Source organism: Microcaecilia unicolor, chromosome 1 (assembly GCF_901765095.1).
Source record: "Microcaecilia unicolor chromosome 1, aMicUni1.1, whole genome shotgun sequence".
NCBI classification, from domain to species: Eukaryota; Metazoa; Chordata; class Amphibia; order Gymnophiona; family Siphonopidae; genus Microcaecilia; species Microcaecilia unicolor.
In genome coordinates this window covers 2,310,925-2,334,084 of record NC_044031.1, presented here as the reverse complement: position 1 = coordinate 2,334,084, position 23,160 = coordinate 2,310,925, and the positions used below count along the sequence as shown (strand labels likewise).

General features: G+C 48.5%; 1 protein-coding gene across 1 annotated transcript in view; it reads left to right on the top strand.

Annotated features, from left to right (window-relative positions):
- The window catches only part of LOC115461843 (arf-GAP with GTPase, ANK repeat and PH domain-containing protein 3-like), a 726,817-nt gene that overhangs the window by 1,431 nt on the left and 702,226 nt on the right, over nucleotides 1-23,160 (top strand). The gene's annotated exons all lie outside the window — the stretch shown is intronic.

The window sequence follows — 23,160 nt, the reverse complement described above, 5'->3', positions numbered from 1 at the left end:
AATGTTTTTCTGTTTGGTTTTTACACAATATTAAGAATATTTGTACTGCAGTTCATCTAATGCTATTTTTTGTATAGCACAGACTATAATTCGGTAAAATTTAACTTGTTTTCATAAATCATGCACAGAGAGCATTAAAATTTGAACACATACAGAGCCAAAACATACAAAACTGAGAAAACAACAAGGCAAACGGTCCACAAGATCCAATATGGAAAACAGAATAGAAGCAGATCATACGAAGAAAAGAGTCTTTATTTGCCACTTTTAGCTCCCAGGTTTAAAGAAATGCGCCGAACATGACTGCCTCAGGGGCGGATGGATACTGTAAAAACATACATGCTTAGTATTAGTAAAAAAACAAAACTACAAACATATTCAAAACATCAGGGAACAAACATTAAAAACAGAGTTAGCACATACACATGAAAGAGATTTGCATATAATGGAGGCAGTGTATGCAGTCAAGTCCATACATATCCATTGTGGATATCCTGAAAACCTGCTGGCAAGGGGTAGTCTAGGGCTGGACTTGGGAAACACTGGCTTCACTAAATTGTTAAGAACTAATAAAACCAAGTGTAAATAACAGACAACTCACCAGAACGTAAAAATTAAGAGGATGGAGAAGGATGGAGTTATAATGTACTCACTTGTATCTCTAACCTAGGATTCAGCTCTAAAAAACGTAAAATTGTGGAGTTCCCTTATAAGAATCCATTAAAAAACATGATGAACCCAGATATTCAATAACATGCTGTTTCTGGTCACCGGCATTGAATATCCAGTTTAATTTTGGGCTGGTTTCAACTTAATCAGCCAAGCCGATATTCAGCGCTGGCCGGTTAATTGTAAACTGGCCAAAGATATTCAGGTATTTACGTGGCCCAATGTGGCTGATTACAATAGCTGGCTATCTCCTAGACCGGTGGTTCCCAGCCAGTCAGGTTATCAGGATATCCACAATAAATATTCATGAGAGAGATTTGCAATCAGTGAATGCAGTGCATGCAAATCTTTATGAATATTCATTGTGGATATTCTAAAATCCTGACTGGCTGGAGTTATCACCTCTCGCTTAGACTATTGCAACTTGCTTCTCACAGGTCTCCCACTTAGCCATCTCTCTCCTCTTCAATCTGTTCAAAATTCTGCTGCACGACTAATATTCCGCCAGTGTCGTTATGCTCATATTAGCCCTCTCCTCAAGTCACTTCACTGGCTTCCTATCCATTTCTGCATACAATTCAAACTCCTCTTAGTGACTTATAAGTGCATTCACTCTGCAGCTCCTCAGTACCTCTCCACTCTCATCTCTCCCTACATTCCTCCCCGGGAATGCCGTTCACTGGGTAAATCTCTCTTTTATCTGCACCCTTCTCCTCCACCGCTAACTCCAGACTCCGTTCCTTTTGTCTTGCTGCACCATATGCCTGGAATAGACTTCCTGAGCCGGTACGTCAAGCTCCATCTCTGGCCGTCTTCAAATCTAAGCTAAAAGCCCACCTTTTTGATGCTGCTTTTAACTCCTAACCCTTATTCACTTGTTCAGAACCCTTACTTTATCATCCTCACTTTAATATTCCCTTATCTCTTATTTGTCCTGTCTGTCCTAATTAGATTGTAAGCTCTGTGGAGCAGGGACTGTCTCTTCATGTTCAAGTGTACAGTGCTGCGTACGTCTAGTAGCGCTATAGAAATGATAAGTAGTAGTACTGGATAGCCGGCTAGGAGCCGTTCCTGGTCAATTAAATGCTTTTAAATATCAGAGGAGGTGGGGGGTATTTTTAATTCCTCTATTTATTTCTAAATATGAAGAAGCTGACATGGCATAGGAGGTATTTAAGATGGGTTACACACAAACCCAGGTTAGAGATGCAGATGAGTACGTTATACATCCATCCTCTTTTATTCTGTTTTTATCAGTTGTTGATAATTATTTTAATTTATTTGCATTATTTTATAACTAAACTCATGGAGGGTATAGTGACGAAACAACTCACTGACTATCTAGATAAACACTAAATCCTACATGAGTCTCAATCAGGCTTTCGGTCGAATCACAGCATGGAAACTGTACTAGTGTCTGTGATGAACTCCTTCAAACAATTGCTACTGGAAACAACTTACTCCTCCTACAATTCAACATGTCCAGTGCTTTTGATATGGTTGATCATGGAATACTATTACATATACTAGAATACTTCGGAGTTGGAGGTGAAGTTCTTAACTGGTTCAAAGGATTCCTAACCACAAGATCATACCAAGTAACAACGAATGCAGATCTATCAGCTCCATGGACACCCGAATGTGGAGTACCCCATGGATCCCCCCTCTCACCAACCCTCTTCAACCTGATGATGATACCTTTAGCTAATTCATTAGCTAACCAAAACCTTAACCCTTACATATATGCAGACAATGTCACGATCTACATCCCGTTCAAACATGACCTAAATGAAATCACCAACAAGATCAACCAAAGCCTTCAAATCATGCATTCCCGGGCAGACGCATTCCAGTTAAAACTTAATGCAGAAAAAACACAATGTCTTGTACTTGTAAAAGTAGTAGTAGTAGTACTCACCTCACAATACAATACAAACAACTTCACCTCTATAACCACACCAAATTTTTCTTCCTATATCAGACAATCTGAGAATCCTTGGAGTCACCATCGACCAGAACCTCACGCTCGAAACCCATGTGAAGAACACAACGAAAAAAAATGTTCCACGCCATGTGGAAACTCAAAAGAGTAAAACCCTATTTTCCTAGATCCATCTTTCGGACCCTGATACAGTCACTGGTACTAAGCCACCTGGACTATTGCAACGCACTCTACGCTGGCTTCAAAGAACAAACCATCAGGAAACTCCAGACAGCCCAGAATACTGCCACCAGACTCATATTTGGAAAACTAAAATTTGAAACTGCAAAACCCCTAAGAGAAAAACTTACTACTACTACTACTACTATTTAGCATTTCTATAGCGCTACAAGGCATACACAGCGCTGCACAAACATAGAAGAAAGACAGTCCCTGCTCAAAGAGCTTATAATCTAATAGACAAAAAATAAATAAAGTAAGCAAATCAAATCAATTAATGTGAACGGGAAGGAAGAGAGGAGGGTAGGTGGAGGCGAGTGGTTACGAGTCAAAAGCAATGTTAAAGAGGTGGGCTTTCAGTCTAGATTTAAAGGTGGCCAAGGATGGGGCAAGACGTAGGGGCTCAGGAAGTTTATTCCAGGCGTAGGGTGCAGCGATACAGAAGGCACGAAGTCTGGAGTTGGCAGTAGTGGAGAAGGGAACAGATAAGAAGGATTTATCCATGGAGTGGAGTGCACAGGAAGGGGTGTAGGGAAGGACGAGTGTGGAGATACTGGGGAGCAGCAGAGTGAGTACATTTATAGGTTAGTAGAATAAGTTTGAACAGGATGCGAAAACGGATAGGGAGCCAGTGAAGCGACTTGAGGGAGAGGGGTAGTATGAGTAAAGCGACCCTGGTAGAAGACCAGACGGGCAGCAGAGTTTTGAACCAACTGGAGAGGGGAGAGGTGACTAAGTGGGAGGCCAGCAAGAAGCAGATTGCAGTAGTCTAAACGAGAGGTGACAAGGGTGTGGATGAGGGTTTTGGTAGAGTGCTCGGAAAGAAAGGGGCGGATTTTACGGATGTTGTAAAGAAAGAAACGACAGGTCTTGGCAATCTGCTGGATATGAGCAGAGAAGGAGAGAGAAGAGTCAAAGATGACCCCAAGGTTTCGAGCTGAGGAGACAGGGAGAATGAGAGAGCCATCAACAGAAATAGAAAACGGGGGGAGTGGGGAGGTGGGTTTGGGGGGAAAAATGAGAAGCTCAGTTTTGGTCATATTTAATTTCAGGTGGCGTTGAGACATCCAGACAGCAATGTCAGACAAGCACGCTGAAACTTTGGTTTCGATGCAAGGTGAGATATCAGGGGTAGAAAGGTAGATTTGGGAGTCATCAGCATAGAGATGGTAGGAAAAGCCATGGGATGAGATTAATGAACCAAGGGAAGAAGTGTAGATAGAAACCTTCTAGCTACGGCCAACGCCTTGTCACACTGTTTCATCGCCTTCAGATCCTCAGATACTATCACCCCAAGATCCCTCTCCCCATCCGTACCTAGCAGACTCTCACCGCCTAACACATACGCCTCTCTTGGATTTCTATTCCCTAAGTGCATCACTTTGCATTTCTTCGCATTGAATTTTAATTGCCAAACCTTAGACCATTCTTCTAGCTTTTTCAGATCCTTTTTCATGTTTTCCACTCCCTCTGGGGTGTCCACTGTGTTACAAATCTTAGTATCTTCCGCAAATAGGCAAACTTTACCTTCTAACCCTTCGGCAATGTCACTCACAAATATATTGAACAGAATCGGCCCCAGCACCGATCCCTGAGGTACTCCACTACTCACCTTTCCCTCCTCCGAGCGAACTCCACCACCACCCTCTGGCGCCTGTCCGTCAACCAGTTCCTAATCCAGTTCACCACTTTGGGTCCTATCTTCAGCCCATCCAGTTTATTTAAGAGCCTCCTGTGGGGAACCGTGTCAAAAGCTTTGCTGAAATCTAAGTAGATTATGTCTATAGCACATCCACGGTTCAGTTCGCCACTCACCCAATCAAAGAATTCAATGAGATTGTGTATTTATGTTTCAACGTTTTTATTGATGATGAAATAAATATGGTATAACAGATACCATAAAATATAAAACTTCAACAGTACAGTGGAACTTCACTGATAAGTATTGAACAGACCATCATCAAGTTTTTTGTATACTTCCCTCCTCCCCACCCTCTATTCCCCCTCCCCCCTTACTTCTGTGGGTGCCAAACAATATTGGGGATAGTGAATTTAAACATTCAGACCATGTGTACTGCCAAGGTAACTCACAATAGATTGAGGAGCAAACTTCGCCCCCGTGGACTAAGTCCTTGTATATATCGGCCCCATATTGACATGAACTGTTTTTTCCTTTTCGGGGTTCCTTTCGCCTCTCTGGCTTCCCAGGTGGCCAACTCATGTATCTGGTTCCTCCAGTGCCAATACACCGGTGGATCCGGGTCTATCCACTTCTGTAGAATAGTCTTGCATGCCACTAAACATACCTTGCGACACCAAACTCTATTTCGTTTCGCCTGTGTTGCAAAAGCTGCTTGTGTATCTAAGAAATAGTGATCCCAGGTTCCACTTACTGAGACCTGTGTTATTTTAGATAATTCTGGATTTGTCTCCAAAAGGCACGTACCCTTGGGCAGCCCCAAAAAGCACGGTATAAGTTGTGAGGTGCATAATTGCATTTTACACATTTAGTATCATTTGTGGCCCTCATATGTCCCCATTGTTGCCCTGACATATATGCCCGCATAACCACCCTATATCCACACTCTCTTAATCTCTCATCTATGGTGAGTGACGGAATGCGTCTCAGTGTTGCCTTGATGTCCCAGCCTCTTAATGACCTCCCCGAGTCTCTTTCCCATTTTTGTATGATATATCCTAAATTTTTTGGGGATAGCGTGACACTAGTGCTCTGTATAGGGTTGAAACTGTCATTCCCGCTATCTCTAGGTTTTGAAAAAATGTGTTTACCAGATGTCCAAGTTTCAGTCTTAAGGCAGGCTGGTTTAGATGTAAAATGTAATGCTTATTCTCCGAGGACAAGCAGGCTGCTTGTTCTTACGACTGGGTTGACGTCCACGGCAGCCCCACCAACCGGAACAAAACTTTGCAGGCGGTCCCGCACGCAGAGCACGCCCACCGCGCATGCGCGGCCGTCTTCCCGCCCGTGCGCGACCGTTCCCGCTCAGTCTTTTCTTTTCCGCACTGGAGAGAGCCGTGTTTGTCTCTCTCTCTGTCAGCCCCGGAAACCGGATCGCGCTTTTGACGCGAGTTTTTTCTTTGTTGTTTTCTTTGATTGTTTTTATTTTGTGCTAAAAAAAAAAAAAGAAGAAAACTTTGTTTTTCCCCTCGTACTTTTAGCGGGGGCGCCTCTTTGCGGCCTTGTGGCCGCGCGGTCGATTTATTTTTCGAGGTGTGATTTTTACCGCCACCATCGACGACTTTGACTTCGTCGACGCGATTTTTCTGTCGATGTCCTCGAAGGTCCCGAGTGGATTTAAGAAGTGTGGTCGGTGCGGCCGGCATATCTCGCAGACCGAAGCTCACGCTTGGTGCCTCCAGTGCCTCGGGCCGGAGCACGATACCAAGACGTGCACCTTGTGTCTCGGTTTACGGAAACGGACACAGGTGGCGAGGCAAGTTCTGCGGGACCGTCTTTTTGGAACTTGCGCCAGCCCCTCGACGTTGACTTCGACGGCATTGGTGTCGACGGCCGGATCTTTGGTACCGGTATCGATGTCCACGAAATCGGCACCGACGGCACCGACCCCAGGAGCACAGGTCATAAGTACATAAGTACATAAGTAGTGCCATACTGGGAAAGACCAAAGGTCCATCTAGCCCAGCATCCTGTCACCGACAGTGGCCAATCCAGGTCAAGGGCACTTGGCACGCTCCCCAAACGTAAAAACATTCCAGACAAGTTATACCTAAAAATGCGGAATTTTTCCAAGTCCATTTAATAGCGGTCTATGGACTTGTCCTTTAGGAATCTATCTAACCCCTTTTTAAACTCCGTCAAGCTAACCGCCCGTACCACGTTCTCCGGCAACGAATTCCAGAGTCTAATTACACGTTGGGTGAAGAAAAATTTTCTCCGATTCGTTTTAAATTTACCACACTGTAGCTTCAACTCATGCCCTCTAGTCCTAGTATTTTTGGATAGCGTGAACAGTCGCTTCACATCCACCCGATCCATTCCACTCATTATTTTATACACTTCTATCATATCTCCCCTCAGCCGTCTCTTCTCCAAGCTGAAAAGCCCTAGCCTTCTCAGCCTCTCTTCATAGGAAAGTCGTCCCATCCCCACTATCATTTTCGTTGCCCTTCGCTGTACCTTTTCCAATTCTACTATATCTTTTTTGAGATACGGAGACCAGTACTGAACACAATACTCCAGGTGCGGTCGCACCATGGAGCGATACAACGGCATTATAACATCCGCACACCTGGACTCCATACCCTTCCTAATAACACCCAACATTCTATTCGCTTTCCTAGCCGCAGCAGCACACTGAGCAGAAGGTTTCAGCGTATCATCGACGACGACACCCAGATCCCTTTCTTGATCCGTAACTCCTAACGCGGAACCTTGCAAGACGTAGCTATAATTCGGGTTCCTCTTACCCACATGCATCACTTTGCACTTGTCAACATTGAACTTCATCTGCCACTTGCACGCCCATTCTCCCAGTCTCGCAAGGTCCTCCTGTAATCGTTCACATTCCTCCTGCGACTTGACGACCCTGAATAATTTTGTGTCATCGGCGAATTTAATTACCGCACTAGTTATTCCCATCTCTAGGTCATTTATAAATACATTAAAAAGCAACGGACCCAGCACAGACCCCTGCGGGACCCCACTAACTACCCTCCTCCACTGAGAATACTGGCCACGCAATCCTACTCTCTGCTTCCTATCTTTCAACCAGTTCTTAATCCATAATAATACCCTACCTCCGATTCCATGGCTCTGCAATTTCTTCAGGAGTCTTTCGTGCGGCACTTTGTCAAACGCCTTCTGAAAATCCAGATATACAATATCAACCGGCTCCCCATTGTCCACATGTTTGCTTACCCCCTCAAAAAAATGCATTAGATTGGTGAGGCAAGACTTCCCTTCACTAAATCCGTGCTGACTTTGTCTCATCAGTCCATGTTTTTGTATATGCTCTGCAATTTTATTCTTAATAATAGCCTCCACCATCTTGCCCGCCGGTCTTCCGGAGATGGCAGGGGTGAACGACCGCGTGGGTAATCGGCCCCGGTCACTCCCTCTACCCAGGGCCCCCGGGACCGAACCCTGTCGGACCCGATCCCTCGAAGCCGAGGGGGATCTACCTCCTCCTCTGCGGTACCGCCGTGCGCCGATGACGGGCACCGGAAAAAGGCTAAAAAGCACCGTCATCGGTCGCCCACGGTGCATGTGGCTACCGGCTCCAGAGATGACTCGACGCCGAGGAAGTGGCAGCGCCAGGAGGAGCGTTCCCCCTCGGTGGTAGAGGTATCGCTACATCAGGGCACCAGCACTTCGGTGCCGTCTCCTGGACCCGAGCAGATTCCGGCACCGGCACCTCTACCGGCCCCCTCGCCTTTCCCGACAGCAGGCCTTGACGTGTGCCTCCGAGCCATCCTTCCGGGGATCCTGGAAGGGCTGATGCGCCAGACTGTGCCGGCGCCGGGGGTGCCTGCGCCCTCGGCGCCGTTGATGGAGGCGCCGGCGTGCTCTAGCCCGGTGCCGAGGCCTTCGACTCCGACGCCGCTTGCGGTGCCGGTCTCGACCGCCACGCAGGTGGAGTCCCCATCGACGTCGATGGAGGGAGCTTCATCCCCGCCGGCGCGGGAGTCCACCACTCGACGACGCCACCGAGGCCTCGGTGCCTCGAAGTTGAGCCGGGCCCGGTTGAGGTCTGAGCTACAGGAGCTCATGTCCGACACCGAGGAAGAGGCCTCGTGGGGGGAGGAGGAGGACCCCAGATATTTCTCCTCAGAGGAGTCTGTGGGCCTTCCCTCCGACCCCACTCCTTCACCAGAGAGGAAGCTCTCGCCACCTGAGAGCCTCTCTTTTGCCTCCTTCGTCAGGGATATGTCTATTTGTATTCCCTTCCCCGTGGTCTCTGTGGATGAGCCGAGGGCCGAGATGCTCGAGGTCCTCGACTATCCATCACCACCTAGAGAGTCCTCCACGGTACCGTTGCACAATGTCCTCAAAGAGACACTGCTTCGGAACTGGTTGAGACCTTTATCTAATCCCACCATCCCCAAGAAAGCGGAGTCCCAATACAGGATCCACTCAGACCCAGAGTTAATGCGGCCTCAATTGCCTCATGACTCGGCGGTCGTGGACTCTGCTCTCAAGAGGGCACGGAGTTCGAGGGATACCGCCTCAGCGCCCCCGGGGTGGGAGTCTCGCACTCTGGACTCGTTTGGGAGGAAGGCCTACCAATCTTCAATGCTCGTGACCCGCATCCAATCCTACCAGCTCTACACGAGCATACACATGCGGAATAATGTGAAGCAACTGGTGGACCTAGTCGACAAGCTCCCCCCGGAGCAGTCCAGGCCTTTTCAGGAGGTGGTCAGGCAGCTGAAGGCGTGCAGAAAGTTCCTGTCCAGGGGTATATATGACACCTGTGATGTGGCATCTTGTGCTGCGGCCCAAGGTATAGTGATGTGCAGGCTCTCATGGCTGCGTGCCTCTGACCTGGACAACCGCACCCAGCAGCGGCTGGCCGATGTCCCTTGCCGGGGGGATAATATTTTTGGTGAGAAGGTCGAGCAGTTGGTGGACCAACTACACCAGCGGGAAACCGCCCTCGACAAGCTCTCTCCCACCGGGCGCCTTCAGCATCCACCTCAGCAGGTGGACGTTTTTCCCGGGCCAGGCAGGCTGCGCCCTACGCCTACAACAAGCGTAGATACACCCAGCCGGCCCGAAGGCTTCATCAGGCATAGGGATAGTCCCAGCGCGCTCGTTCCCGTCAACAGCGTGCGCCTAAGCAGCCCCCCGGGGACGGGTTTTTGACTGGATCCATGGGAACATAGCTGCCATCAAAGTGTCCGTACCGGACGATCTGCCAGTCGGGGGGAGTTTAAAACTTTTTTACCAAAGGTGGCCTCTAATAACCTCCGACCAGTGGGTTCTCCAAATAGTGCGGTGCGGATACGCCCTGAATTTGGCCTCCCCTCCACCAAATTGTCCTCCGGGAGCCCAATCCTTCAGCTCCCAGCACAAGCAGGTACTTGCAGCGCCAATGCGGTCGAGCCCGGGCAGGAAGGGCAGGGATTCTATTCCAGGTACTTCCTTGTGGAAAAGAAAACAGGGGGGATGCGCCCCATCCTAGAACTGAGAGGCCTGAACAAATACCTGGTCAAAGAGAAGTTCAGGATGCTTTCCTTGGGCACCCTTCTACCAATGATTCAGAAAAACGATTGGCTATGTTCCCTGGATTTAAAGGACGCATACACTCACATCCCGATACTGCCAGCTCACAGACAGTATCTCAGATTCTGCCTGGGGACACGGCACTTTCAGTATTGTGTGCTGCCCTTTGGGCTCGCCTCTGCCCCACGGGTGTTCACGAAGTGCCTTGAGGTGGTCGCGGCGTATCTACGCAAGCTGGGAGTGCACGTGTTCCCATATCTCGACAATTGGCTGGTCAAGAACACCTCGGAGGCAGGAGCTCTCTGGTCCATGCAGTGCACTATTCACTTCCTGGAGCTGCTGGGGTTTGTGATAAATTACCCAAAGTCCCATCTCCAGCCAGTCCAATCTCTGGAATTCATAGGAGCTCTGCTGAATTCACGGACGGCTCAGGCCTTTCTTCCCGAAGCGAGGGCCCACAACCTCCTGTCCCTCGCTTCCCAGACCAGAGCGTCTCAGCAGGTCACAGCTCGGCAGATGTTGAGACTCCTACGTCATATGGCCTCCACAGTTCATGTGACTTTCATGGCTCGTCTTCACATGAGATCTGCTCAATGGACCCTAGCTTCCCAGTGGTGCCAGGCCATCGGGAATCTAGAAGATGTCATCCGCCTGTCCCTCAGTTGCCGCAATTCACTGCACTGGTGGACACTTCGGACCAATTTGACCCTGGGACGTCCATTCCAAATTCCGCAGCCCACGAAAGTGCTGACGACAGATGCATCTCGCCTGGGGTGGGGAGCTCATGTCGATGGGCTTCACACCCAAGGACTGTGGTCCCTCCAGGAACAAGATCTTCAGATCAACCTCCTGGAGCTCCGAGCGGTCTGGAATGCACTGAAGGCCTTCAGAGATCGGCTGTCCTATCAAATTATCCAAATTCGGACAGACAATCAGGTTACAATGTATTACATCAACAAGCAGGGGGGCACCGGATCTCGCCCCCTGTGTCAGGAAGCCGTCGGGATGTGGCGTTGGGCCTGCCAGTTCGGCATGCTTCTTCAAGCCACATACCTGGCAGGTGTAAACAACAGTCTGGCCGACAGACTGAGCAGAGTCATGCAACCGCACGAGTGGTCGCTCCATTCCAGAGTGGTACGCAAGATCTTCTGAGAGTGGGGCACCCCCTCGGTGGACCTTTTCGCCTCTCAGACCAACCACAAGCTGCCTCTGTTCTGTTCCAGACTACAGGCACATGGCAGACTAGCATCGGATGCCTTTCTCCTCCATTGGGGGACCGGCCTCCTGTATGCTTATCCTCCCATACCTTTGGTGGGGAAGACCTTACTGAAGCTCAAGCAAGACCACGGCACCATGATTCTGATAGCGCCTTTTTGGCCCCGCCAGATCTGGTTCCCTCTTCTTCTGGAGTTGTCCTCCGAAGAACCGTGGAGATTGGAGTGTTTTCCGACTCTCATTTCGCAGAACGACGGAGCGCTTCTGCACCCCAACCTTCAGTCTCTGACTCTTACGGCGTGGATGTTGAGGGCGTAGACTTCACTTCGTTGGGTCTGTCTGAGGGTGTCTCCCGTGTCTTGCTTGCCTCTAGAAAGGATTCTACTAAAAAGAGTTACTTTTTCAAGTGGAGGAGGTTTGTCGTTTGGTGTGAGAGCAAGGCCCTAGAACCTCGTTCTTGTCCTGCACAGAACCTGCTTGAATACCTTCTGCAGTTATCAGAGTCTGGCCTCAAGACCAACTCAGTAAGGAATCACCTTAGTGCGATTAGTGCTTACCATCATCGTGTAGAGGGTAAAGCCATCTCTGGAGAGCCTTTAGTCATTCGATTCATGAGAGGCTTGCTTTTGTCAAAGCCCCCTGTCAAGCCTTCTGCAGTGTCATGGGATCTCAACGTTGTCCTCACCCAGCTGATGAAACCTCCTTTTGAGCCACTGAATTCATGCCATCTGAAGTACTTGACCTGGAAGGTCATTTTCTTGGTGGCAGTTACTTCAACTCGTAGAGTCAGTGAGCTTCAAGCCCTGGTAGCTCAAGCTCCGTATACTAAATTTCATCATAACAGAGTAGTGCTCCGCACTCACCCTAAGTTTCTGCCAAAGGTTGTGTCGGAGTTCCATCTTAACCAGTCAATTGTCTTGCCAACATTCTTTCCCAGACCGCATACCCACCCTGCTGAACGTCAGTTGCACACATTGGACTGCAAGCGAGCTTTGGCCTTCTATCTGGAGCGGACACAGCCCCATAGACAGTCCGCCCAATTGTTTATTTCCTTCGACCCCAATAGGAAAGGGGTCGCTGTCAGGAAACGCACCATCTCCAATTGGCTAGCAGATTGCATTTCCTTCACTTACGCCCAGGCTGGGCTGACTCTTGAGGGTCATGTCACGGCTCATAGTGTCAGAGCCATGGCAGCGTCGGTGGCCCACTTGAAGTCAGCCACTATTGAAGAGATTTGCAAGGCTGCGACGTGGTCATCTGTCCACACATTCACATCACATTACTGCCTCCAGCAGGATACCCGACGCGACAGTCGGTTTGGGCAGTCGGTGCTGCAGAATCTGTTTGGGGTTTAAATCCAACTCCACTCTCCAGGACCCGAATTTATTCTGGTCAGGCTGCACTCTCAGTTAGTTCTTCATAGGTCAATTTCTGTTATACCCTCGCCGTTGCGAGGTTCAATTGACCTGGGTTCTTGTTTGGAGTGAGCCTGAGAGCTAGGGATACCCCAGTCGTGAGAACAAGCAGCCTGCTTGTCCTCGGAGAAAGCGAATGATACATACCTGTAGCAGGTGTTCTCCAAGGACAGCAGGCTGATTGTTCTCACCTACCCTCCCTCCTCCCCTTTGGAGTTGCGTTTTCCTCTTTTCTTGCTTGTCATTCAACTGAGCGGGAACGGTCGCGCACGGGTGGGAAGACGGCCGCGCATGCGCGGTGGGCATGCCCTGCGTGCAGGACCTCCCGCAAAGTTTTGTTACGGTTGGTGGGGGCTGCCGTGGACGTCAACCCAGTCGTGAGAACAATCAGCCTGCTGTCCTCGGAGAACACCTGCTACAGGTATGTATCATTCGCTACCTGAGCATAGGCAAAGCGGTCTCCCCAAGTATTCCCTATCTTATCTTGTAATTCTTCAAATGTTAGTAGGCTCCCTTCTGGTCCCATCAAGTCCTCCACCCTTGTGATTCCATTATTACTCCATCTTATAAATGTAGTATTACTCTGCCCTGGCTCAAAATTCGGATTTCCTCTGAATGCTAACAGTTCCGATGTTGCTGGTGTGCCCCCATGCTGACAGCCAGCCTTCTCCAAGCCACGCGCATGAGTTGTAATAGTCGGCAACGTTTAAACTGGGTCGGATCGAGATGTAGGAGGGTAAGAATATCATAGGGGGCAAAATATTCTCGCTCCACCTCTATTGGCGTAAATATATCTGATTGGCCTATCCAGTCTCCTACATGTCTCAGCAGGCAAGCCTGGTTATATAAAGCTATATCAGGCAGTCCCATCCCCCCCCCCCCCCCCGTGCCAGCCTCCCAGTAACACTTTAAACTGCATCTTGGGCTTCTTTTTTCCCCAGCAGAATCTACTGAAAAGTTTTGCGATTTTCGCTAAATCTTTTCGTCGTAGTCGAATGGGAAGCGTTTGCATGAGGTATAACCACTTGGGAAATATCACCATTTGGATTAGATTTATCCTGCCCCTCAAGGACTGCGGGAGGTCGTCCCACCCCTCTAGTTTGGTTCTTGTCCCTTCTAACAAAGTGGCAACGTTTAAGTCATGCAATTTCTCCAATTCCATAGTCAGTTTTATCCCTAGGTATTTAAAAGATCCTTCCGCCCAGCTTAGTGGAAAACTTTGATCGCGTAGTTATTTCACTGTCGCTGAGGAAGCTAAGGCTTCCGACTTAGTCAAATTCAAGCTGAATCCTGCATAGTCACCGTATTCTTTCATCAATTCCATGAGTACCGCAAAAGATGTCCGGGGTTCTGTCAATAATACCAGTAGGTTGTCCGCGAAAGCCGCAATTTAAAATATGGTCCGACCCACTTGAACACCCTGTACTGTTGGACTAGCCATTATATCTCTAATCAGCGGATCCAGTGACAGTACAAAGAGTAACGGGGATAGTGGGCACCCTTGTCGGGTTCCTCGGCATATCGGGAACTCCTCTGATTCCATCCCATTAACCTTCACCCCTGCTTTTGGATTACAATAAAGAGCCCAGACCGCTGACAGGAATCTACCATCAAACCCATATTTTTCCAGCGTGGAGAACATAAATGGCTAATACACCTTATCGAATGCGTTTTCTGCATTGAAGCTTATAAGCAAAAAGGGGATGTCCTTCCTCTGTCTCGTCTCCAATGCCCCAATTATTTTCCTTAGATTTTTGGCTATAACTCTGCCCTCTACAAATCCAACTTGCGCTTCGTGCACTAGCTTTGGTAGCACTTTTTTCATTCGATTGGCCATAATTTTAGCTAATAATTTAATTTCCACATTGAGAAGTGATATGGGGCGATATGACTTTTGTGGGTCTCTACCTGGTTTTGGGAGCACCACTATTTGCGCTACGGATAAGACCTCAGGCACTCGTTCCACATCTACCATTGTATTAAAATATTTGGTGAGGGTCGGTGTAATGAACTCTCCCATCATTTTGTGAAATTCTATGCGCATGCCATCGGGAACAGGTGCCTTAAGAAGGGTACCTTGTCTGTTAGCCAGTGATACCTCTTCATCTGAAATTGGTTGGTTCAGCTTATCCTTATCTCGTTGACTGAGAATTGGAAGTTCTAAATTATCTAAGTATAGGGTTCCCGGCATGACCTGTTCCCTTGGCTGCACATACAGTTCACTACAGAATTTTGCAAAGGTCTCACAAATTTTATCAGCTGCACGTTCTACTGTCCCTTGGGTCCCGCTGATTTGCAGTACTTGTCTTTTATTCCCTCTCGGGTTGGCTAGACGTGCCAGAAGGCGCCCTGCTTTGTTTCCAAAGCGATGTAGCTGGAATTTGTAGTATAAGTGGGACTTAGAGGCTCTTTGGTGTAGAAGCATATTCAGTGCGGCTTGGGTTTCTAAGAGGTTGCTGCGGTGAGTTTCTAGGTGTGTCCTTCCATATGTCTGGCGTGCCTTACACACTAATTTACTTAAACGCAATATTTCTCTATTTCGCGTCTTTCTAACGTGGTGATAATAAATGATTATTTCCTCTCTTATCACTGCTTTTGCCGCATCCCAAAATAGAACTGGATCTCCTATATGTTGTTGATTCAAAGTTTCATATTCCTCCCAGCGTTCTTTTAGTTTTGCCCTCAAGATGTCATCTCCTGCTAGGTCTAAGGGAAACTGCCAAAAACTCCCCTTGCGTTGGTTTATTCCCAGCTCCCAATCTAAGCATACCCAGGCATGGTCTGAGATCGTGTAAGGGCCAATAGACACATCTTTTACCCTCTCAAGCATTTTTTCTGATAGGAGTATGTAATCCATTCTAGCCTGGGATTCATGTGCCCGTGCATGGTGTGTATAGTCCCGCTCGGTGGGGTGTAACACTCTCCATACATCTATTAGATCTAATGTCTGCCCCATCCTTTTCAGGCCTTTCTTGGAAGCCACCGTGTCTCTCCTCTGTCCCTGTGAACTATCTATTGAAGCATCCCACACCGTGTTGAAATGCACGCCCACCAAGACATGTTCACCCGGGTAGGAACTCAAATGATGCATCACCTGGTTATAAAATTGTTTGTCATATTGATTGGGAGCATATACATTACAGATTAGTAGCTTCTGACCAGAAACTTCTATTTCCATCAAAACATATCTACCTCCGGGGTCCGCTACCAATGGGCGTACCGAGGCTGCCACTCCTTTACGGAGTAACACTGCCACTTCTCCTTTTTTCCCTTGTGCCCCTGCAGAGATGCATTCCCCCACCCACCATGTTTTTAATTTTGCATGTTCTTCTTGCAGTAGAGCTACGTCTATATGGTGTCTCTGCAGGTGTTGTAAAATTTTTGTTCTTTTTATGGGTGAGTTGATGCCCCCCCCACATTCCATGTGACTAGCCTAACCAGGGTCTATAGGTAACCTATTCCTCTGTTGGTAGTCTCTGAGATCAAGTATTTTCCTCGGGTGGACGTCCCAGCCTACACCCCCCCCCCCCCAAGTGCATCCTCCATGAGAAATTTGATCCCTATTCATTACCTTAGTCCTTCCCCAATACAAAAGTGTTACCCCCCCTTCCCTACCCACCCCTCCCCTTCCAGCCCCCACCTACTTCTTGCTGGCACCATTGGTGCTCTACTTCCGTGTATCCGATCAAGGACCCCCTCAAGTTTGCTGTAGTGTGTTTTCCCTCCCTTTACACATATTAAACAGCAATAACGTCAACATGTAACAAATGACCCAAAACATTTAAACATAATTTAAAGCATTCCTGAATAATGCAGGTTCTCCCTTTGCATATACTAATCAACATTATCATCAATATTTAACGTAATTATCTAAAGCATTTAAACATCATTTACAGTGTTTCTGATTATTGCGCATTATCTCCATTCCTGAGAGCAGCTAGTATTTTCATCTTATGGTGATAGTGGAGCAGTCTGAGTATTACGACCATTGGTCTATCGTTGAGAGCTCTCCTGGGACCCAGCCTATGAGCTCACTCTATCTTTACTGGGCCCGCGGTACTTTGAGTCATCAATGTCTTAGTAAGCCACGGCTCTAAGAAACCCCGCAGATCAGCATCTTTTATCGATTCAGGTATTCCGACCAGTCTGAGGTTGTTCCTTCGAGAGCGGTTCTCCAAATCGTCCACTTTATCTTCCAGTGATGTCACTGTTTTCTTAAGGTGTTCAATATCTGTTGTTGATTCCTGCGCTTTGGTTTCCACGTCGCCTAGTCTTTGCTGAACATCCTGCAAGTCTGCAGTAAAGTTGATAAACTTCTGGTCCATTCCATCTAGCGTATCAATTATTTGTTGTAGCTTATGACTCATAGCCTCCTCTACTGCCGTTTTCACTTCTGCAATTATTTCCGAGGCCCATACAGAACTCACCGACGGGGATGGGGGAGAGCTCTTTTCAGCCATCTTGAGTCCTCCTCCTCTGGTTTTCTCCGCCTCCTTTTTTGATCCTCGGGCTGCCATACAAATGTATTAAAGATGGCACTGTTGTATTGAAGACCTGTAATTACTCCTGGTAGGTTAGGGTGCTGTTGCAGGTTGTAAACCCCTTCTACCAGCTGTTATATCCTGTACTTTCAAAGCTGTGCTGAAGGACTTGCCCAGGTACTTCAGAAGAGAGGGAGATATTTAGTTTAAACCTTTCTAAAGTGTGGCTTTCTATCGGGCTCTTTCACTCTGGAGTTTATGCTGGCAGCTTGTTATTTTATTTTTTTTTCTTTTCTGGGTCTTTCAATTGTCTCTCGATTGTAGCTCAAATCCCCTTACTTCCTTTAATGGCTGCCCGCCTCTCCTCATCTCATTTTGCGCCCCTCCCCCTCTCGGGGTTTTTAAACTTGCCTGGGTTTGTGCCACCACCGGGTTTCCAGAATCGACCCCCCCCCCAACTGCAGGCAACGCTGGATGTCGTTCGTCGCCCTCAGCGCGAGCTCTTATTTCGCCTCTCTCCGGTTCATGCTGCGAGGGGAAGGCGGGCTGTTTCGGCGTTCTTTTTTTTTTTTTTTTTGCAGCTCTTTCTCGCTGGATTTCCGGGTTTTGTTGTTATGTGTGCGTACCTCCCGTTTCCAGCGGACTCCCGGGCTAATTTCAATCACGCTGCAGGATGTTGGGAGCGCTGCAGGATCGGGGACTCGTGGAGCTCACAGAGTTGCGGCCATCTTGGCCAGCAGCTCCACCAGAAGTCTAGATGTTGTGTATTTATTTGGGGGGGGGGTGTTTGTGGGTGAGGATAGGGTTGTTTTGTAAGGGAACGTGCGTGTTAGTGGCAGACAGAAATCATATATGTTGTGTTCGTGTTTGGGGGGACTGTGTGTGTGGGGAGTAGAGGGTAGTTGCGTGTTTCTGTGAGTGAGTTTGATGTTGTTCCCCTGTACTTCCCTTTGTCCTGTTGTAGAAGGAGGATTTTGTGGGTGGGTTAGTTATTGTTTTTTTGGGGAGTTTGTGAGTTGCATGAGTAATCTGTGCAGATATGTTGGTTTTGTGGGGTTTTCTGGGGGGTGGTTACTGTTTTCCCTCATCATTTTATGTTGCTGCAAATCCAAAAGAAAAAAAAAATGAAAGACCTGGAAAGACAAATTAAACGTTACTATAAATAGAAGCCCAGCGCCAAAATGCTTCGCTCAGTACATTCCCTGTCGCACAGCCTTGACTGAGATTCAGTTTTCCGGTAAGCGTTCAACTACTTTGAGCAGGGACTGCCCTCTTTTATTAAATTGTACAGCGCTGCGTAACCCTAGTAGCGCTATAGAAATGTCAAGTAGTAGTAGTACTTGCCATTTTGTGTCTGGAAAGAATACTTGTACCGGCTATCTTCTCCGTAAATGAAACACAGACTCCTAAGCTTGGAGCGAAGCCGACACTGAGTTACTCACAGCAGCAGTGGTGAATATGCAATCTTCTGGTATCAGAGCGGCCCCCAAACACTGCCCTCTAGGTCCTAGTGCCTGCCTTAGCTAACATACAAAACACAGCACCTCCAGTCCTCCCTGCATTCACCTCTCCCTGCCACAAAACGAAACCTGAGCTGTGCCTTTTTCCTTGAAGCACTGGTCTGGACAGCTTCTTGAAAAAGCTTTACTCTTGGCAGTGGGCATTAATATGGCAACTTGCTAGCAGTCTCTTAATTACTTATAAAGTTGTGTTATTTGTTGGGGTGGGGGAGGAGAAAGTCGGGGAACCTGGCGATCTGCATTGTGTGCTGTTGCTGGTAAGACTGTTCCTCCGTTTCGTATTTTTTTTTTTTAAGACCCTGCCTTGCTGCTTTTCAACTGGTGTGGAGGTGTGTTTTATATAGAGAGATGGGGTTCCTTGATTCGTTGAGTGTCTGTGCTCCGCCCTAACGTTATCATGTTTGACGTGAGGGCGGGGCAGACACTCATGGGATCTTACAACTACAAATTTAGAACGTTGAAATGTTGGAGGCTTCATTAGAACGTTGGGGTTGTGAATTATGTCTGGATGGGGCGTGGCTGAGGGCGGGTCTATGAGTGAGAGTGAGTGGTGCTGACAGCCTAGCCTACCAACAGTACAGGGCTTCAGTGTTTCCCTGCCACAGAGTGAGCTTCAGAACGTTGGAGGTGAGGTGAGGATTATTTATGTAGATAGTGGCATATAAAAACCTGTATGGTCCATCCAGTCTGCCCAACAAGATACTCATCTACTCTCTATCACTCCCTTAGAGATCCTATGAAACTCTCTTGAATTCAGATACTGTTTTCATCTCTACCACTTCTATGATTTCACCATGCTTTCCGTGAAGAAGTACTTCCTCAGGGTACTTCTGAGTCTATCCTCTTTCACCTTCATCCTATGCCACCTCATGCCAGAGCTTCCTTTCAATTGAAAGAGACTCACCTCCAGTTCATTTATGCTGCAAAGGTATTTAAATGACTCTATCATATGTCTCTTCTCCTTCCTTTCCTTCAAAGTATACATATTAAAATCTTAAATTCCTTGTCATCAAGCAGATGAAGCCATTACGTATGGGTTATGTCCATCAACCAGCAAGGGAGATAAAGAGCACTCAACTTTTCACAGTGCCTCATGGCCAGCTAGCTCCACTGCTTCTTCAGTATTCTCTATCTCCCCAAGCAGGGTGGCTGCAGCTTCTTCGAGCTCCATCAGAAATCTGCCTGGGGGTGGCTCCTGGCTTGCCAGTTGTTAGCCGGGGTGTTAGAGGCTATAGCAGCTTCTCTTTGAAGGCACATAGGTCAGCCCTTTCCCTGCCTTACCCATGCCCCCGTGGATGTGGACATATTAGCTTGCTTTTCCCTGTCCTTTCCCACTCAGTGGATGCAGGCACATTGGTTCGACTTTCCCTGCCTTTCCCACTTATGTGAGCCTCTGGAGTGTTTTTTTATTTACCTCTTTTGCCTCTGCGCTTTAGCGCAGCGATCTTAGAAAAGAGGTTTTTTTTTTTTCTTGAGATTCTTCTGCAGGACCGGAGCTGTGAAACTCGGTCTAGTGAGGTAAGAGTGTTTTCTGACTCCTCCGGGGTGGGCCCGCGATTGGGACGTTTTTGGCGCGAACCGCCATTTTTGAATTTTACTGCCGTTTTCGGCGATGGCAAGCGCAAATCAGTGGGGCTCTGTAATTCATGCTGTACAGACGGCAGAGCCGGCCCGAGCATGGCGAGCGGCGATCTTTTGCGCTCTGAGCTGGCAGCGGACGCCATTTTGGATTTTCCACATGGCGCGGCCTCTGTTGATACGGAGAGCCCTGAATCCGGGGGGGGGGGGGGGGGTCCTCTGAGTGAGGCTAATAATAGAGCTGATAGCCCTGGGCAGGATCCAGGCGGTCAGGGAACGGTTTTCTCCCCTGATTTTGTTTTAATGCTGCATAGGGCGTACATGCTTAAAAGAGCTCTTCCATAGGGATCTTCGGACCCTCTGCCTGCCCCCCCCCCCCCGGTGGATCCTGGCCTTTTGGAGTTGGCTTTGCCTGTTTCTTATCCTCCTGATAAATGCAGAAGGGCTAATTCCCCTTCTGAGTGTGGCGCACCCCCCCCCCCCCCCCCCCCCCCCCCCCCCCCCCCGTGGTCGGGCTATGAGGATTCTGAGGGGTCTGGCAGAACTTCTTGGGCTGAGGAGCCAGAGTCGGGTGCAGAATTGCCACAGGATCTTGATGATCCATCTGCGGTGAGGATTTTCCACCGCGAGGAACTGCCAACGCTTATTTCAGATGCCTTACAAGTCCTCTCGATTGAAGATCCTGGGAGTGGCACAGCCTCCTCTGTTAATCCAAGGATGGCTAGTACCAGAAAGCCTGCTCGAGCCTTTCCTTTGCATGACTCTACTACTACTACTACTTAGTATTTCTATAGCGCTGCCAGGGTTACGCAGCGCTGTACAAGTTTAAACATGGGGAAGGACCGTCCCTGCTCAAAAGAGCTTACAATCTAAAGGTTGCAAACTATGTAGTCAGTGAAGGTATCATGAGTAGGGAAGGCGGTTATGTGACAAAAGCAATGAAGAAGAGATGGGCTTTGAGTAAGGACTTGAAGATGGGCAGGGAGGGCGCATGACGTATGGGCTCGGGAAGGCTGTTCCAGGCATATGGTGATGCGAGGCAGAAGGGGCGGAGTCTGGAGTTAGCGGTGGTGGAGAAGGGTACAGATAGGAGTGATTTGTCCTGAGAGCAGAGGTTACGGGTGGGAACATACGGGGAGAGGAGGGTAGAGAGGTAATGGGGGGCTGCAGATTGAGTGCATTTGAAGGTTAAAAGGAGAAGCTTGAACTGTATACGGTAACGGATCGGGAGCCAGTGAAGTGACTTGAGGAGAGGGGTGATATGAGACTCCATCCAAGAGCTTTTTTCGGCTCAATGGGCTGACCCCGAGGGACCTTTGAAGGTTGCCAGGGCTATGGGGCAATTATACCCTCTGAGTGAGGAACATTTGACTCGCTTTGCAATGCCTAAAGTGGATGCCCTGGTCACGGCTGTGACAAAGAGAACTACCCTCCCTGTTGAAGGAGGTGTTGCCCTGAAGGATATTCAAGACCGCAGGCTTGATTCAGCTCTGAAGCGGTCATTTGATTTGGCAGGTCTCACTGTTCGGGCGTCTGCATGCAGTTGTTATGCTGCTAGAGCCTGCCTGGCTTGGTTACAGCAGGCAGTGGACCAGCCCGGTGATGGAGCGGAGATCTTATCTGAAGTGGCTCCGCGGATGGAGTCGGCCTTGTCCTTTTTGGCTGACGCCCTTTTTGATATGGTCAGAGCTTCGGCAAAACAAATGGCTGTAGCAGTGGCGGCTCGCCGCACTCTTTGGCTACGACATTGGGCGGCAGACATGGCCTCTAAGCAAAGGTTGGTGAAGTTGCCCTTTCAAGGCCTTCTCCTGTTTGGTGAGGAGCTGGAAAACATTGTTAAAGGCCTGGGGGATTCCAAACCTCAGCGCTTGCCCAAAGATAGGCCGAAGCCTTCCTCTGATGGTCAGGCGGTCCGCTCCTCTTACAGATCTCGCTTCCGTGAAGCTAGAAGGTACCGCCCGGGGCGTGCTGCTGGGTTCACTTCTCGTGCCCGCTTTCAGCAGAGAAACTCCTTTCGCTCGGACAAACGTTCAGCAGCTGCCGGTTCAAGGTCTGGAGTTCAGGGGCGACCCTCTCAATAATGGTGCGCCGGCCCCCTCCTAGTTTCCTGTCATCGGAGGAAGACTTTCCCTCTTTTTCGAGGAGTGGGCCAAAATCTCCGCAGATCAGTGGGTCTTGGACCTGATTAGAGACGGATACCGAATAGAATTCAATGCCACGTTGAGAGACGTGTTTGTGGAGTCCTGATGCGGTTCTGCCGCCAAACGGGCAGCAGTAAAGGAGACTTTGCACAGTCTGTGCCAGATAGGGGCTGTGACCCTGGTGTCTCCCTCCGAACAAGGTCTAGGCCGCTACTCCATTTACTTTGTGGTGCCACGAAAAGGCGGGTCTTTTCGCCCGATCCTGGACTTAAAAGAGCTAAACAAGTCCTTAAGAGTGCGGCATTTTCACATGGAAACCCTGCGCTCCGTCATTGCGGAGGTAGTATATAGAGTCCGTTTGTGCTGTCCATTCGTTTTTGTATATCTGTTGCCAGAATGTTTCTGAGTCTATTTGGCCTCTTGTGCTGTAGGTTGTGTGTTCTTGTATACATTGTGAACCCTTTTTCCGCCATTTTAGGGATAGGTTTAGTTTGTAGTGATTGGTCCGTGGTGTTTCTGTCCATTTAATGTCTGTTGTTATTAGGTTCTGGTCTGTGGACAGATTGTGTGAGATGAAGTCAAGTGTGTGCCCTTTGACATGGGTCATAGGGCCATGATCTTACAATTCGACATGTCATTAGCTTTTGATGTGGTAGACCATGGGCTGTTACTAAACATTCTAGAAAACATAGGACTATAGGGGGCAAGGTCCTATCCTGGTTTGAGGGATTCCTGAGCAGAGGAGATCCTACAAATTGAAGATGCCAGGATCC